Genomic DNA, 19,378 nt, shown 5'->3' with positions numbered 1-19,378 from the left:
AGGCCATTACCCATGTGGAAACTGCACAGTCTGTGACACTACAAAAAGTGAACTGTAAAAAAACAACCACAAAAATGTCAACTCACTACAAAGAATCTGGGCACTCTGCGAATGTCTTACAGTGGGTCATCCTGGAAACCCTCGAAACTGTGGACAGGAATGCAGCTAAAATGTTATTTGAAAAAGAGCAACGTTGGGTGCACAGGCTTAAGACAGACAGTGAGGGCCTGAATGATGCCGTTCCGTGGTTAAGTCTTAACAAATAATTGATATTTTGCCTGAATTACGAATTTCCTAACGTTCTTTGATTATGAGAAAATTTCGAATGAGCGCTTATAGAGTACATTCTTATAAACTCCATGTGTCTACTTTCAAGCTAGAAATTATTACAATTCTCATCTGAAAATTAGGTATAACAATTTAGCGCAACTAATAAGTACAAACACTCGAGTAACTCTTCAGTTTCCATTACTTTGCAATAAAAGAAGACAAGTTACACACTGGCGATTGGTTCCGGGTCACCAAGGGCAGAGACAGCACAAGCTGCTAGACGGGTGTTTGAAGGCTAGAGGTATCGAGGAGCATTGTCCTTTTCGTTATGGAGTAAACTGCAAGTATTAAAACCCCTTTACTAAACTTCCTTTTTTTCCTCACTCCAAAACAGTGAAGCCTCCCCCTAACTGCCATGGTTCCTGAGGAGACAAGTCTTACATAATGTAGAGGTACATTCTATAAGGTCTAGTTACGCATAAGCGCATGTGAAGACCCCGCTTTGTATTGAGTTTTGCTTAGTTTTAGACTTCTGTTAGAAGGGCCTACTTTTTGAAGAGAATCTTTTTCTGAATAGGCTTTCCAGAGTGCGCATTTAAAGAGACTATAGCGGCAGTATGCACATGTTCAGTTTTCAGAATACATGTAGAACGAGTGCTTGGTACCGTCTAATAACGAATGCATGTACTTTTAAATAATTGTAAGAGTCTATACTCGAACAGGTATTACATAGTTATACCAATGTCTAAGATAATCGTGATGACACAGTAAAATTGACTAGCGCCTTGGACGTCATGGCAATGTAACAATAGAATTGCACATTAAATTAAATAGCGCTTTCAATATCAGGTCACTGAAAAGAATTGATCTCATGACGCCTAAATACAATTTTGGGATTTATACATCACAATATTCCGCATAGAATTTTGAGAATGAGTAAGTTGATGCTTAATATGAATGTGACTCTGAGTTTAGTATTGCACAACTCGTTTTTAATTATATGTTTTTTAATAATATGCTTCTTAATTCTCAACTGTGTCTCTATGTCATTGTACATTGCTGAAGTGTCTTTTCCCATCTATTCGCTACAAATGCGGTTGCACTATCTCCCTTTTCTTTCATTACAGGTACAATGTGACCTACTACCACAAAACGAATCAGGTTACAAATTTACCTTTTCCCTTTTTTCACTTAATCACTTTATGGTCCTGAGGAAAGCCGACTGACCAATAGGCAGATAAGGCTGAAACATGTCGACCATTTTTAACCTCACAAGATTAGTGCGCTAGAATTCCTAAATAATTCCATAGCGACACGCCTTAACCTTTTACCCGAATCAAGAAATATTAAAGTTGAACCTCTGGCTTTCCGGGTATTTTAGAACACGTTTAGCACTATTTCACTTATTCACCATCACTACTGTTTTAACCAATGGTACAACCTCCTGGCGGAGGGTGCAAACAAAAACTGACCCAAGGATTACGCACGGACACGTGTTACAAGAAGCGGGGACACATCATATACCGCTACAGACTCTGAAAAAACACGTGTATGAGGGTCTTTTATTTGGGAGACACCTACCGATCCACTTGCAGACCTTGGTTATGCAGAACCAGTGATCCTTTCCACATTGATTTATAAGTGCCCACAACATTGACAACTGGGTCATCCTGCCTGTTAAGCATAACTATTACAGGTTGCCTGATAGAGTAGGGAAGAGCATCAATGAAGAGGTCTCTAAGATGATGGAGTTAGGTGTGATTGAGCTTTCCAACAGTCCATGGTTCAGCCCAGTGATTTAGGTCCCCAAGGCTGCCCCCCCCCAGTGTCACACCTAAACTGCGGCTCTGTGGTAACTACTGCTGACTGAATGCCCTCACTAAGAATAATGCGCAACTCATCCCCCGTGCTGATGAGCACATTGACGGGCTTGGAGCTGCCAAGTTCCACAGCAAACTTATCTAACATTTGGGTACTGGCAGATTGCCATGACAGAGGGGGCACAATAGAGGTCAGCGTTCTCAACCACAGGAGGGCACTACCAGTTCCGGGTTATGCCTTTTGGGTTGAAGAATGCCCTTGCCACATTTCAGAGGTTGGTGAACCAGGTCCTGGCTGGTTTGGAGAGCTTCAGTGCCACCTACCTTGATGACATTGCAGTCTTCAGATCCAGTTTGGAGGAGTATTTGTACCGCCTTCAGGAGGTGTTGAAGGTCCTGCAGAGCACAGGCCTCACTAACAAGGCCAGTAAGTGCCAGATGAGGTATGGGTCTGTGGTATACTTGGGGCACCAGGTAGGGAGCAGCTAGGTGCAGCGCCTACAGCCAAAGATTGACACCATTCTGACTTGGGCACCCCTCAAGACGCAGACAGAAGTGAGAGCCTTTCTAGGTCTCACCAAGTATGACAGGAGATTTGCCAAGGGGTATTGCTCCATTGTTGCCCCCTTGACAGAGATGACTTCTAAGAAGCAGCCTCATCAGATTGTCATGAGTTCCCTTTACAGCCCACTAACTGCAAGTTATAGGCTGCTTTGCTTTGCACATGTTACACTCAGCACGTTTAATTTCACTGCACTTGCTTTTGTTATTGCGTCTTCTCTCAGGGGCAAAGTCTGAACATTTCATACAAGGAAAAAAATACTGTGCTCAGTTAGCAATGTAGCTTGGAATTTAGACACAACATAGGTTCACATCTTCTATGTTCAAAAAAGCATTGCAATGCAATAGGTCTTGCGTTTATGAGAGTTTGAGCTATTGGCATTCTAAGTGACCAACAATAACAATCAAACCTGATCAAAACGGGCACTTAATTCTGTCAACTTTCGAGTTTGCGAATTCATTTTATACTCCAACAACAACCCTTCATATTTCATAAGTATTGTCCCTACTCATTCTGGCCCTTTCATTTTTTTTTTTTAAAAAAAACAACCTTTGAATTAATAATCACAATGTTATACACAAATACCCTCCACTTCAACAGGTGTATGTAAAACACAAATTTGTGAGAAAAAAAATAGTGAAAAAACGAGATAGCACCTCACGTGCCCCACACCATAGGAGCTTACTGGTTGGTTCTCACCAGTTGTGCCCACGGTTTTCATCATCGGTCGCTTTCACGCTTGAAAAAAATATACATATTGGTGTCCAGAAAACCAGTGAAAAAAAATGTGTATTCCACTAACAACAAAAACATAATTGAGATAGGCCACACATTCACCAAGTGTCAACTTTATTCCCAACTTGTCGGCCTATTCAAGATAAAAACAAACTGCATGCTTGCAGACCATTTAATGATGGGCCGACATGTTTCATTGCAATTTCGTCAGGGTATGAGGCCTAAATCCACCCTTCGGGACACTTGTTTTGGACACACAGTGTCTATTAAACAAAAAGAAGGTTTATTAAAAGGACGTCCAATAAATCGAATTTCCATCTTACCTCTTCATACACACACATCTTATGCACCTGCATTATTAATTAATATTTACCGGGTAGTAGCCACAGCCCCTCGTACCAGCTATCCACCTTGTCACACAGGAACTCAATTCTATTGTGAGACCTGTTTTATTTGCTAGATACTTGTGTTGTCTCAACTCTATATAAAAAAGACAAACCCACATTAATGACTGGATCCCTTGCGCACCTTTAAGGACCCACAATGGGATCCCTTGCCTACCTTTAATTGGACCCACAATGGGATCCCTTGCCTACCTTTAATAATAAGTCAACAATTGACTACATCTTCATCGCAAAGACATTTGCAACACTTTTTAAGGACTTTGAGGTGGGAGACAGGGAGGAAAGCAATCACAATCCACTGAGGGTCACATTAGATATAAATGGGAAAAACGCAAAACGCCCTGGATCCGTGGGTTTTTCCATCGAGGAAGAGCACCACACAGCATTGAACAGAATAAACTGGTCCATAAAATCAAGCCCAGCGCTCATGGAGTGGGTCGTCCGCAAAGAGCAGTGCCAAACAACGGCCTCTCCCACGGAGCACTGGAAGGAACTTCTTTTGGAATTAAAATCGGTCCTAGGACAAGTTAGCGGGACCCTGGAAACCAAGCGCCTTCATCCGCAAACCCAGCTATTACAGCCAAACCCCAAGGACTTAGAGCAAACAAATCGGAACCTTTCTAAAGCCTTGAAGGCTAGAAGAAAAGGAGTGACAACTCATCTCATCATGGAAATAAAAGCCCTTTGACGAGAACACAGGAAAAAAATATGGGAAACTCGAACAAAAAAAATTGAGGCGGAGTGGTTGAAAATATTCCATATGCTCAAAGAAAACGGCCACGTCCGCTTCTGGAGACATATCAGACAATTAAGCCATACTGACCAAAGTAAAGAAAACGGCGTGGCAGCCACGGAATGGGTCAAGCACGCAAAACAACTGTACACAACAGAGCAGGTAATGAGGGTCACGCAAGAACAACTAAATCCATCAGATAATGAAGAAGTGGTTGAGAGCTTGCTCATAAATTCAAGAGAGATAATTAAGTTGATCAAGAAAATGAAGACAGATAGCGCACCGGGCCCCAACGGTATCCCGACGGCGGGGTTCAAAGAGGCCCACAGATTCTGGGCAGAACAGCTAACCCCACTTTTCAAGCATGCCTTTGAAACGGCCTCCATTCCATCATCGTGGAAAGGCTCAGTACTCTGCCCCATATATAAAAAGGGAGATCGCAGAAAACCAGAAAACTACCGGCTCGTGGCCTTGCTAGATATCGAAGCAAAGGCATTCGCTAGAGTGCTGCTGAAGGAATTAGAAAGCTTGGCGGAGGAGCACAACGTCTTGCCTTTCTTTCAAACTGGATTCAGACCACAATGTTCCACAGTAGACAACATCATAGCCCTGGGATACCTGTCCAAACGTGCGACTCAGCCCGCTCAACCTCCCTTGTTTTGCTGCTTTGTGGACTATAGCGCAGCATTTGACAGCGTAGACCGTGGCATACTATGGAGTAAACTCACCAACTGGGGCATTTCCGAAAAGTTGCTTAAGGCAATAAGGTCTCTACACGAAGGGACCTGGGTAAGGATTAAGACCAGCCAATCATCGATGACCAATAAGGTCCCAACAAATAACGGCCTTAAACAGGGGTGTGTTCTTGCACCACTTTTGTTTAACATCTACACATCCGATTTAGGCCAAGCACTGGAGGGGGCAAACCTAGTCGTTCCAAACCTGGGGAACAAGCGGCTCCAAATACTTCAATATGCTGACGACCTTGTAATTTTGGACCACACCAGGATAGGCCTACACAAAGCCCTAGATGCGCTAAACAGGTTTAATCAAAAGAACAACTTACTGGTCAACCAGGAGAAGACTAAGATTCTCATCATAGGGAAATATCATCGAAAGCACATAGCCTAATGGCGCCTGGGTGATCAGCAAATTCGAACTTGCAAAAACTATAATTACCTGGGCCTCTGGCTAACGGAGGGGGCTAAGACATCAGCTCATCTGAAGCACTTAAGAAACAAAGGGGCAGGAATCATCTGCAGTCTGGGAAATCTCAATCGAAAATTAAATTGTCCATCCACGGACCCCATCTTGAAAGTTCTAAAAGCAAAAATATTGCCCTCAGTTAATTATGGCCATTTAATTTTCCCAGGAGCCCTTACCAACTTCTATATGAGTTTTCAAATTGCTGCATACAAGAAAGTGCTGGGCATCCCACGACAGGCCAGGAGAGCTAGAGTAAGGCTGGAGCTGGGACTTTCCCGACCCGACATCTCTTGCCTGGGAGACACAATAAAATATTACATTAGCACCCTGCGAGCACCAGCAATGTCTTTGAAAGCGCAAATTAAAACAATTTTCGAAGAAAGCGGATCGCCATGGCAAGCGCAACTGGCAGTAGCCAATCAATTGCTGGAAATAGAGGTGCAAAACCTGGCCAACACGAATATCTCAACTGCAGTATGGAAAAGAGCAGTAAACCGACAGGTAAAGCAAATATCATTTGCAAGAGACATCGCTAGTCTGCATCATCACCCAAATCTCTACACACTGGATGCCTCTTATAACGTGGGTAAAGCGCAGCCCTACTTTGAACAAGCTCTTTCCGTTCAAACTCGAAAAAAGATCACTCACATGAGGCTCCTGGTACTACCTATAGTGGAGTTCAACCCAAGCTGGGCCCGACCGGATAAATCAGTAGCATGCAGACTCTGTGACTATCACCAGGAATCCTGGTATCACTTGCTGTGTTGCTGCCCAAAGTTAGCCAGAGAGAGACAACGTTTGGTCATTCCAATTTGCAGAGCTCAGGGCCGCAATCGATGCTGCGAAATTTCGGACTTGTGTTTTACGTCTACCGCAAGTCAAACAGTAGCACGGCTGGGGAAATTTACAGACCTAATTCGTGCGGGACTGTCCGCAAACGCCGAGCTGCAAAAAGGAAATTGTAGGTCGGGACGGAGGAGAGAGGTGGACACACCCCCAATTTAAAAACATTTAAACGCACACTGTTTTTAAACTGCATAGTCAGAATATGACATTTTATGAAGGTTTTAGGTTTAATTGACTGGAGGAAAAAGCCCAGGCAATACAACTTATGTTTCTTTTTTAGATAACTATTTTTACACAGTTAGTATATTGTAATGATTTTAAATAATTGAACAATAAAAGCTTTTTCACTGACTGTATATATTCAAATACTGCAACCACGTGTCAATACTGCAAATGCAGCACCACTTAGTCAACCTTTAAAGTTATTGTTGAGCACATAAATGACCAACTCTTGGCCCAGCCCTGTTATTACCATATTGCTCAGACACAACTATAAGTTTCCTTCAATATAGCCACACTCACTAGTTAGCTTCGATGCTCAAGGATGCAAATATCGGACTGAATAGCTCCCCTCGTGATTCCTACATCTCACTTTGAATAGTTACAAATGCGGGTAATAACTCGCTGGTTTTAATCAATTTCAAAGCAGATGAACCTTCCTTCCACGCAAATTTTATAAGTATTGTAAGCATGCGATTTGAACAATCCTTAAGGTTCTCTGCCCACTCGTCTGCCAATCCAGGGTCTTGATCTTCATATGAGGGAGCAATCAATAGTCTGAGACCTCTGGGCACTCGTCTTTCTTCTTTGTATTTTTCCAACGGTACTGCTTCCCACCACTTAGATATTTCTTTCCGCATTAATTTCTCCAGTTTCATATATTTTTGGTGTAGTGAGGTCGGGGCAGTAGTTTTTTCACTTTGCCAGTGGAGTCAAACCCTCACATCTTACAACTACTGCTTGTCCCCAAGTCTCCTTACTATGTACACAGCCAGATGAGCATTTTCTCGTTCCTCTGTAAGTCGTGGTCAGGGATTCAATTTAAGCAAGGTGGTTTGTGTACAGGAAACCAACCTGTTTCCGTGTCACGTGACCAGCACCATTTCTATGGGCGCCATGTTAGATTGGGGAGCTTTCATAGTAAAGTATTCCTAATGAATGTACCTCTTCTACTTCATTCGTGTTCAACCGATACCACATACTATTTCTAGATGTTTAAAGGAATACAAACCCCAGAAATAGAGCACCAGTTTTTTATAAAAAGAAAAAGACATAGAAAAACCAGAGGGGAAACATACTTCTGCAAATCCAGTATTGTGTCTTACATATGTTATAATATCAATGGACTGCCTCCAATACTCGCTCGTCGGGATCTTAACCTAATTTCTATGTGCATCTGAATGCTCCAGGGTATTTTTAAAAACCCAAACTTTTTTTGAGGTCCTTAGAGGGGTACCGTCTTCTGATCAAAAAAGAGCAGTTATATGATCCATATCAGAGTCCTGATACAGTTAATCATATGCTGACCTTGTTCCACTCAATGTAATCATTCAGACCAATCTGGACTGCCTTCCTCCAAAAAATCCAACATGCCTCCCTTTTAGATAATATTTTCTCAATGTTGCGGGCATCCCCTACCACTTTCTCAAGCACAACCAAGTCAATGATCTGGCATCATGGTTCTTATCTTTAAAGTATTGTACTAGCCTCGTCTTGTGTTTGCCTGTTTGAATCGTGCTCAAGTGCTCCTGAATACGAATCTTGATCTTTCGAGATGTGAACTTGTTACAGTTGCTGAATTTTGTCAAATACTATGTTTTCCCATTCAACAACTGTAAACTTTTTGTCCTCTCCATGAGATCACACACTGAACACAACCCGTAAGGATAATGTACCGGGGAGCGTAGACTCTTTAGGGCATGAATTTGGACGGGTATGCACCAATTTGTCCCTTAAATTACAAGCCCTTCTAAACGCAAATCTCAGTTGGGGCATTTTAAAATCTGGCGTTGACAGTAATGCCCAATGTTTGCAGATAGCCTGGCGGATTTTATTTGCTAAAGGATCAAAGGTCATGACAACCGGCAGACAATCACTTTTAGTTCTCAAATTTTGCTCCAACAAGGCACTCCGTGGAGTATTCAGAGCTCTTTTCCTAGCATGAGTCATTGTTTTCCTCGGATACTTCCTTTGCACCACTTTTTCACATAACACCTCCGACTGTTGTACATAGTCATTTGTGGAAGAACAATTCCTGCTGTACCGCAGGAATTGGCCTACGGGCAAATTATCTCTTAATGCCCGGGGGTGAAATCACTGGTAGTGCAAAAGGAAATTCCTGTCAATTGCCTTTTGATGTACAGTGGTGCACAGCTTGTCATTTTTAACCACTATATCTACATCTTGGTACACTGCATTCTGATTGCTGAATGACCAAGTAAACCTCAGGCTTGTGTCTAGACTATTCAACCAATTCAAAAATTCCAGCAACGCTTTCTCAGTTCCGGCCCAGATACATAACACATCATCTATATACCGCTTCCAGAGGCGAATATTCCTCTGGAAAGGATTAGACGAGCGAGAAATACAATTCTCCTCGAACTAGCCCACATAGATGCAGGCCAGACTGTGCGCAAAAGTTGCCCCCATTGATGTCCCCGATACTTGTAGAAATAGATCCTTTTTATAACTAAAGTAGTTCCTGGTTAAAGTTATTTCAATGCACTGTAATACGAAAGACTGTGGGGTATCATAAAACCACTCTTGTTCCCCAAGTGCCTGCACTGCTTCCACCAGCGTGGCTTCTTGGGGTATACATGTATACAGTGACTCAATGTCAATCGTAACCAGAACTCACATGCTGAGTCAAACTGTATGTCCTCCAAAATGTTAAGGATATCCCTGGTATCCTAGACATACAATGGTTGTTTTATTACTGACTCACTTACGAAAAAATCAGCAAACTGCGACAATGGTTTGAGAACCGATTGAACACCCGAAACTATCAGGCGACCCAGCGGCAGCCATTGGGCCTTGTGTATTTTTGGCAGTATGTAGAATGCCGGGGTTCTCGGTTTGGGATTCACCTGAAACTCTGCCTCTTTACGAGTGATCCACTTTTTCTCCTTTACCTCTCCAACTATCCCTTTAATGATCTCCTGTAATTCACCTACTGGGTCACGAGGTAGTGGACGGTAATTCTCAAGCACCCCCAAATGACAAAGCTTTTTTTGTTGTTGTTGTTTTTAAAACAGATAAATAAAAGACATTGCTATTTACAATGCCAATAGCTTAAACTCTCGCAAATGTGAGACCTATTGCATTGCAAATGCTTGCTTTAAAAAGTAAAAACAGCAGGCAGGACAAAGCTATTTTGGAAAATAGTGCTCGGAGGCAGTAATTAAAGCCTACCGAGCAGCAAAACACGTGGGAGATTACAAAATGAAACAAGGCGGTACTAAGGAGGGAATAATATGCCTTTTGACCAATGAACAGCCACAGTTTACAGTGTACAATGACAGAATCCAATGAAAAATGTGGATGGAGAGTGGGCTGAGCTTCAAGTCCCTACCTCAATACAGCATGCCTTGCAGAGCAGCGCATGTGTTGCCCAGACTTGACCTAAAAAGACACCTTGTGACGTATGCATGTAAACGGGCCTTTGGAAAACAAAGAAGAGTTTCTTGCAGAGGAGAGGTCCTGAAACAAGCGTGCCAGCCTTTGCTAACCTGAGATGCAGACTACCTAACAATAATAATGGGATGAGGTTTGGTTCTAATCCCAGAGATCTATGAAATATCAGTGAGGATAGGCTGAGACAGATGTATCTTTAACCCCTTCGCTGCTGATGACGAGCTCAGCTCGTCATCAGCCACGGGTGGCGTGTGCTGATGACGAGCTGAGCTCGTCATGTAACGCGGTATTTTTAAAGATGCCGCACAGCGCAAAAATCACCGCAGCAGCGATGCGGTTAAGCATGGCAGTGCTTCTCATTGTATACAGTTTACATGTGACTTTACTCATTTTGCTTACATGAATATATTTAACCGCATGCATGCTAGCGGGTTTTCCCGCTGTGCGCTGAAATGTGAAAATCGCGGGTTACGTGACAAAGCCAGCTCGTCATGCGCGCAGCGCAGGTAAAGCCCATGACGAGCTGGCTTTGTCACCAGCATCGAAGGGGTTAATAGTGGCAGCACAGTTGTTTTATAATAGAAATAGCAGCCCGTCCTGATGTTGTCCGGGTATGAATTGGTGCCGGCCAGTAGTATATTGTTTTGTAGGATTTCGTTTTGATAGCATTTCTTATCTGTGACAGCCCTGTGAAACGCTCCGATTCACAGTGCACTGCTGATGCACTTAAGAGTGCGCGTTCAGTAATGTGTGAACTCGAGTTTCCCTACTTTATTTTTCCTTGCAATATTATATAGCGCGAACTTGACAACATGGCATGAGCACAACTTACATTACAGAAGAACACATTCATTTGTGGTAGGCACGGGGAGACAAAGCGATTTGCCTGGAATCACAGGATGTTGAGCTGATGCCGAGATTCGAACATAGCTCCCCAGCTCTAAAGTTTGCAATTATAGAACTTGTGGAGGGAGGTGTGTCTAAAAGTGTATGTCGTGCTGGCCATCAATGAGAGAGACCTGTGCATTTTACAAATGGGTGGTGAAAAAATATGAGTATGTTGCTGGAGATGTGGGACGCCGTGCCACCAATGTAATTACCAGGGGAGGGTAAACACCCATTATTCCGCAACTTTCTTTCCGCATACCATGACTCCGCATACTTTCATTACCAAAGTACCATGACTCTGCAATGCCATTATATTGCATGGCATTACATTTTATATGCTTTTACCACGCATACATTTACAACGAAATTCGTTGTAAATGCATGAATGGTAAAAGCATGGTTTTTTATGTTTGGATAAGGTAAGTATGGGTATAGGGGTATATGTTTTGGGGTACTGAGGTATACGTTTTGGGGTGTTTGGCTATTTTAAGGGTTCAGATATAGTTTTGGGTTATGGGGTACAGGAGTAGTTTTAGGGTTTAGGGATAGGTATGGGTTTGAGGTACAGGGGTATTTTTAGGGTTCAGGGCTAGGTTTGGGTTTTGGGGTACAGGGGTATTTTGAGGGTTCAGGGCTAGGTTTGGGTTTTGGACTACAGGGGTATTTTTAGGGTTCAGGGATAGGTTTGGGTTTTAGGGTACAGGGTTATTTTTAGGGTTCAGGGCTAGGTTTGGGTTTGGGGGTTCAGGGGTATTTTTAGGGTTATGGGGTAGGTTTGGTTTTTGGGGTACAGGGGTATTTAAGAGTTCAGGGCTAGGTTTGGGGGTTCAGGGGTATTTGTAGGGTTCAGGGGTAGGTTTGGGTTTGGGGGTACAGGGGTATTTAAGAGTTCAGGGCTAGGTTTGGATTTTGGGGTACAGGGGTATTTTAGGATTCAGGGGTAGGTTTGGATTTTGGGGTGCAGTGGTGTTTTTAGGGTTCAGGGCTAGGTTTGGGTTTTGGGGTACAGGGGTATTTTTAGGGTTCAGGGGTAGGTTTGGGTTTTCAGGTACAGGGGTATTTTTAGGGTTTAGGGATAGGTTTGGGTTTTGGGGTACAGGGTATATTTATAGGGTTAAGATGGGTTAGTGTTAAAGGGTGTTGGGGTATTTTAAGGAGTAATGGTGGGTTATGATTATGGGGTGCAGGGGTATTTAAAGGGAGCAGGGTGGGATTAGCACACAATATGAGACATGGCATGAAGGGCGGAACGTACCACACACTCCCAGCGTTTGTCACGCCCCGAGCACACGCCAACAGCACAACGCAGACACGCCCACAAGGGACTACTTTGCTGGCACGGTTCTTTTACCTTTTAAATGTATATGGTGGGCGTCTGCATAGCCTATCTCCTTCTGCTGCAATCGCCGTTTCCAACGCTGTATTGGGTGTTGTGATTGGTGCTGTGGTTCCTGAGATTACCCGCCTCAAAGGTTTGGGCTCTCTCTTTATTATATTAGTATGGACGTGATAATTTCAATAAAAATTTTAAAATGTTTTAGTGTCTTTGTTTTGTTTATTATGGGCATGCATAAGTGAGTAAGTGAAAAGATGACAATCTGTTTCCACGGTTCCCTGTGTTCTAGGGTGCTAACTTACCTGTCCCTCTAAGAAGGTAAGGAAGGCAGGTAAGGCACATTGAGCTAGTCAGGATTGGGGTTCATAGGTACTGATGTGGTATGGTGATTAATTGTCTACATATTACGTTCTTTGATCCCAGGTATAATTCGGTTTACACAGAATCCCTGCAACGTGGCACCCAACGTGAGGAGGTCTTCCTTATTGAAAATAATGTGACTCTTCTGTTGGACATTCACTTATTTGTCAACACATTACTATTCATGGCACATGTAATGCTTCGGTAGCGAATTTGGCCTGTTTTCTAAAAGGAATCCCAGCCTCTTCCATTATTCCCTTTATTCAAGTTCTTTCAAACTGAAACTATTTAATGTTAAATGGTTACGAATGTTATGGAATGAAAGCTGGGATCCCATACATTTTGTTGGTTTCCCGCATTGTCACCTGCTGCAATAGCGCGCTCTTCCCACCTCGCAAGGAGAATGCAATAGGTCGCTGTGACCTTTCATTCCAACTTTTTAAGACAGATTTTAACAAGCTAAGCAGACTCAAAGCCCATTTGTTTAAAAAAAAGAGTAGCACTAACATCTGCTTGAGAAAGTTTTGGGGACATCCAGTGAAATACAGTCCTTGTTAAACACCAACCTCCCAATACATTTTGGCAAATTAGTTCATCACATTTTTAATGCATTTAATACTGCCAGCCTTGCTACTTTTTAAAAGTTCCCAGTTCTGGTATAGTCAATTCCCCCCAAAAAATATTTGAAGTAATGCAAGCTTTTATTTATTCACTTTTTTCTACTGTGTGCGGAGGCATCCCATTGGTGTTAGTCCTCCTTTGCAGAATTTCCAATTTATTTTTTCTCCCCTGCAGTGGATGGTCAGTCTCAAAGCCCTCGGGAACTACCACAAGTCTAAGTATGTTGTGAACACATGGTAAGTTTCTTCTGAATTTTACTGATTTAAGAACTGGATCTTGACTGGTCATTGGCATTCCAAGCAGTCTTTTTTACCTGTGTCCAACCTGTTTTTCATTGCCTATGGTGCCCCTTTGAATGGGCACTGAAAATTTGCCTGGCGCTGCAAACACTGCTTCCTATGGAATGAACCTTTTGATGAGTCTTCTAACGACTCCTTTTTGGAGTTGTCCCATTTGCTTGCGATGGCTGCAGAATGCCATGTATGAGCCCTCCCTTTAGAGAGATGAGTGCCTCAGCACATGACTCATTTAACTTTGGCTCTAATAACATGGATGCATGTTCCCCGGATACCTTCTCAGCATCGAAAGATACAGAGGATCATATCTGTTCTCTGGATGATTTGAACTGGACTAGGGTAGATTCATCGCCTGCGAAGATGGAGTGTCTCCAGGATTCACTTACTCTTGAACTCATGGGAGATATCATAGATACCTCCAACACACCTTAATCTGGCCATGTTTCAAAATTGACACGTTGTGCTTTTTAATATTATCGTAATTTTTTTGTATAACCTGCCTATTATAAAAGCATTGAATTTGCTTAGTTTATGCTGTATAGTGTTTATCTAGTCGCTCCTTTACTTGCACATGCTGCTGGCACATTTGTAAAAGGTGGAACAAACATTTCCAAATATCAAAGAAGAAGCAGCTGCTTTGTTTGCCAGCTTAGTCATTCATATTTATGTATTAGTATTTACATAGCAAAACCCTAGCAGTAAACAATTAAGCACTCTACATTACATGAGGGGTTGGGAGAAGATCATAGATCATATACATCAAGTGGGGATTACACAAATACATTTCACACATTGAGGCACAGACAGATTAAGTGATTTGCCCAGAATCACATGATGTTGGGTCTAGCACTGAGACTAGGATTCAAACATAGGTTTCCAGGAGCCACTATGCCGCATCTCCTCTCCAGAATTTTGTTTGTTTGAACACAAATCAAAGGCTGCAAAAAGAGATAGGGTCCTCCGAAGAGTTCATCTGTGCTCCAACACTGGTTACACAGTAGCAAAAACCACTAGCCACTTTCATTCCTGTTTCAACAGTAGATGTCTCAATTTATAAGTAGTAGGACATCGGAAAAGCAGGTGACCTAGAAGATGAACACCTGAAAATGTGAGACCATAGAAGAACTGATGTGCTACCTCCAACATCTGGAGAGTGCTCTGTTGGTTCAGAGTCCAGAAGCATGTCGCAACTGCAACAGCTGCACATACCAGTTGTAACAACATTACCTGCTACTAAACCTACAGCACCAGCAGCTTCACTTCCAGCATCTGCAATTGATTGCTTCATGCATATGGCTGGACTTAAGTCAAGTGCGTAGGCACAGACAATACAGAAACAAGTGTCAATAAAAATGGCCGCTGTCTGTGGCGGCTCCTGTAGCCAGCCAAATGAATCCCCTAATATCCATGCCAAAATCCATCTGACAATGACACCAGATTTACTCATTGTGTCCTGCATCCTGAAAAGAAATTTGCTGCTGTGTTTTGGGGCCCCTTAAAATGTTGTGATGGAGGGATATGAGATGCAGCCTAATCACTGGACGGAGGCGATGCCCTGGAACGAAGAGAGACGACGGAGGATGTGCATGGCACTCTTGCATAGCGGGGCGGTCAATGGGCCAAAGCTGCCTTGAGTGGGACGACAGAGATGCCGATTCTGAATGCCTGGTGGGAGGCTGTGCTCCAGAAACTTCCATGGTGAGGCGGAGCAGATCCCAGATGAGGGGCACAAGTCAGGGCTTGGAGGGACTCGTCCGTCAACCTCCGGACCTGGAGGGAGAGCCAGGAGTGTAGGGATGTTGCCGCCCCCATCCTGCATTGAGCCCTTGTGTCTGAGCAGGTCTGCCCCATGCCTACTGCGGGGCGTGACTGTGGACTGAAACGGCACTCACCGGCCCCCGGTAAGGCCTAATTTACATACACTGCACGTAGCCGAGATGCAGACAATTGCTGTGGCCCCAGGGGATGGATTGTTTTTACACACTTGAGGAGCACCAAAGGATAGTCTCCCTCCACATGATAGTCTGCATTTAAACAGCAATACACCAACAACCCCCACCAACCCATATAAAGCACTGTCAGTGCCATCAAAGTAATTACCTCGCCTAGTGAGCTATATCTCTCTGAACTGTAAAATGAGCCATTAATGGGAAGTTATTTCATAACAATGTATTCTATTTGTCCCCAAAAGCATCTGAATGCTTGATCTGAATAGTGTGGAGGGACTATTAGTGTTCATATACCTTTGTTTGCTAGGGCGCCAACGCGGAGGACACGTGGAGCCAGGGAGGCCTCTGTGGGTAAGAGCCTTTTCTCTGGCCTTACTGTTGGTTCTTCCTCCAGAGGATGTGGGGGTTGGGAAGGAATACCCAACAGGCCACTTGGGAATCATTTGTCATCGCTTGGAAGGTGGCGGTGAGTGCCTCCTCGGCCCCCCATCCCTCTTCCAGCACATAGCGGTGTCTGCAGGCTTGGGTGATTGAGGTATTGTGCCCAATGATGATAGTCAGTAAAGGACCACGGGCTATACATCAAACTAAGCTCGCCAAATTCACCAAGACCAAAGAAGCTGCACCTAATCCACTATTGGAGGACCAGCTATCGTCCATGGCACAAACTGGGAAGCTGTGGAGACCAACACTCTAATGGACATTATGGGGGCAGCTCAAGGGATTTGCACCACCCTGGAAGGGAAAATAGATGCAGTGGCAAAAGACATCACCACAATAAGGGCTGGTCTCCAAAATATGGGAAAACGAGCCAAAGAAACCAAGGACTACAGGCGGAGACGAAGACGCTGAAAACCCCAGTGACAGAATTGACTGCAAATGCAGGCACATTGGAGGCCCTCCTAGAGGACTATGAAGGCCACTCTAGAAGGAACAATGTCTGAATAATAGGGGTTCCAGAACGCTAAGAAGCGCTATCAGCTGACCTGTTTGTTGAGGAACTCATACTCAAACATCTGTTTCCCCTGGCGTCTTGAACTATTTCTCTGTTGAGTGGGCCCACAGAGTCCCTGGAACTCTGCCAAAACCAGGAGTTCCCCCGTGCCTGATCATAGAGCGTATCTTTATCTACCAGGCCAGAAATATCATCATGCAGACCGCTCATAGTGCACCACCACTCAAATATGCCAACCACACCATCACCTTCCTCCCAGGTTTAATTCTCAAGAATCAATGACAGCATCATTTCCTTTCTGGAGGTCAAGAGAGCAGTCAGAGAGAGGGAAATTAAGTACTCCATGTTGTTTCCTGGCAAAACTGTGGGTGGTGATATAAGGAAAGACATTGTACTTCGTGACACCGGAGTAGGCCTGGGACTGCAGGGCTGGGGTTCAGGACCTTGAGGGTGAGGTCTAATAGCATTGTACATCCTAATGGCTCCCTGTGTTTACTGTCAAGGTTGAGGAGTCACTGATCCCAAATGTCTTCTTGAAGGATCCACTGGACACTGCAACTGAGACACTTCAGACATAAATTTCATCAGCTGTATCATTACTGTACGGGTTTATGTGGGGAGTGGCTGTTCTAGGGTATGGTGGAAATCCCAGTCCCATTAAGTTTGACAAATGTTTTGGGGCAACAGGTGCTCTGCACAGTTGGGGGAGGGGGCGAGCATTTTTAAGGGGGGTTATGCTGGGGCTTTAGTTATGACATATATTTTTGTTCTGTTGCTCCGTCTTGACTTTACGGACATCCTTTCTTTTCAGCAGTGGTGAATTAGACCTGAATGTTTTTTTATTTGTGACATTGTTGCTTTCAATAGTGACCCCAATCAGATTCGTCCAGGGCATGGACGTCCCTGGGGAACTAGTATGGACTCTTTTGGTCTTCTTTTTCGAGCAGCGCTCTTGAATATAATGTAAGGGAGTCTGACCTTTGGTGCCATTGGTGCCCTTTGGGTACTCAAGCCACCTGGACGAGATGCTGATGTCCCCTGCCTTCAAGATCCTTTCCTGGAATGTCAATGGCCTGAGGGACAAAATTAAATGGGGTGTAGTGTTACAATATCTTAGGGGACATTACCCTGACATAGTCCTCCTCCAGGAAACGAATTTACAAGGAAACACCTGCCACGCACTAGATAGAGGGGGTACAATATGGTCGCTCATGCTGGATACATAAGGGGGTTGAGAGGTGTTGCCATTCTCATGTTTAAAAGCCTTGTGCTTACCTTACAGAAGACATGGGAAGGCACCACGGTTAACATTGCTTCCCTTTACATTCCCCCTGACTACATGATGGTGTCTTCTCTGATATTGGAACACATTTGCACCCACTCCCTGAGTGTGGGTTTCTCTTGGGATGTGATTTTAACGCAGTTCACGATGAGGAGTGTGAGAAGTTGGCCTGGTATATAATGCTCACTAGTTCTAGTGATCACTTTGTACCATGCCAAGCAACCCTTATGATGATGGTTGTAATTCAACCTTGTAGACCAGTTATCCTAGTGGTAACGTGGACAAAGCAGTCTTAGGCTAAACTCTGAAAGGCATGTGAAGCCAGCTGTTATACCATACACAACCCCCTTGAATACCAAATGAAAGGGACACCACACAGATATATATTGAAAATATATATTGATTTATTAACTATTAAAATCCCCTGGACTCTTTATGAGCACAGAAGCACAAGCGTTAAATCACAAGACAGTTTAAAATACACAAAAGTTGCACAATATGGATGAGCCCTAGGGGCCACCTAAACCATATACTAAGAAAGTGGTATAAGAGATACCTAGAGGAAAGTGAAGAGGCCTAGGGCCTTGGGAATCGCTGGAGCTATTCGAGACTGGCAATGACTAAGTCGGGAAAGGCCCACGGGACTCGGGTGCAGTGTTCAAAGTGCACGCACTTCTCAATACAAGGTCTATGGTGCGTAAAAAGCACAAAGTTAGTTTAAGGGCACTTCCGCTGAACCTAGAGGAACAAAACTTAAGACACAGACCCTAGAGGTGTGTACCAGTGTAGGGACACCGGCTTTGCAATGTTACCTCACCCACAGGAAGTGGGTGCACAGGGTCGAAGTGGCGTTGGGTTTTGACACGCAGGTTCTTGGCGCTTGAAGCTGAAGATGCTGCAGGCGATGTGAAGGAGAAGTGTCCGGTGGATCCAAGGGTGGATCTGAAGTGGTGAAGACCTGAAAGCAGAGGGGACAATGTTCAAAGTCACTGACCAGTGACCACCGTGGAACCAGATTGGAACCAGGCAAAGTCGGGTGCAAACAGGTGATGAGGTGTTGCTTCTCTCTGCAGCCACATGGACACGAAGAGGTCAAGGACGTCCAGGAGTCGATCACGAGCTGTCCCTCGAAGGTTCTAGCTGATGGCGGTGTCGGCAACTCGATTGAAGCAAACAAGCCTTGGCTAATGCAAGCCACGGGGAAAGTGAAAAAGGCTTATTACTCGGACCAGCAAGGTCAGAGCGGGTACTCCTTTCTACAGGAGCGAGGGCTGGTCTGGAGCAATCAGACCCACAGTGTAAATTGTAGGTTTCGTCGCCAAGATGGCCGCTGACCACGTGACAAGCGGCCGGGATGGCGAGTCGAGTGGCAAAAAGCAAAAGGGCCCCACGCAGATCGTGGAGATGCTGGAGGGCTGATCTTTGGTGCAAATGCTGCTCGGTTGTGGGGCTTCTCAAACCCCAAAGCACAGAGTCGAGGGT

The sequence above is a fragment of the Lissotriton vulgaris genome, chromosome 7 (genome assembly GCF_964263255.1).
Source record: "Lissotriton vulgaris chromosome 7, aLisVul1.2, whole genome shotgun sequence".
NCBI lineage: Eukaryota > Metazoa > Chordata > Amphibia > Caudata > Salamandridae > Lissotriton > Lissotriton vulgaris.
Note: the sequence above shows the minus strand (reverse complement) of the source record.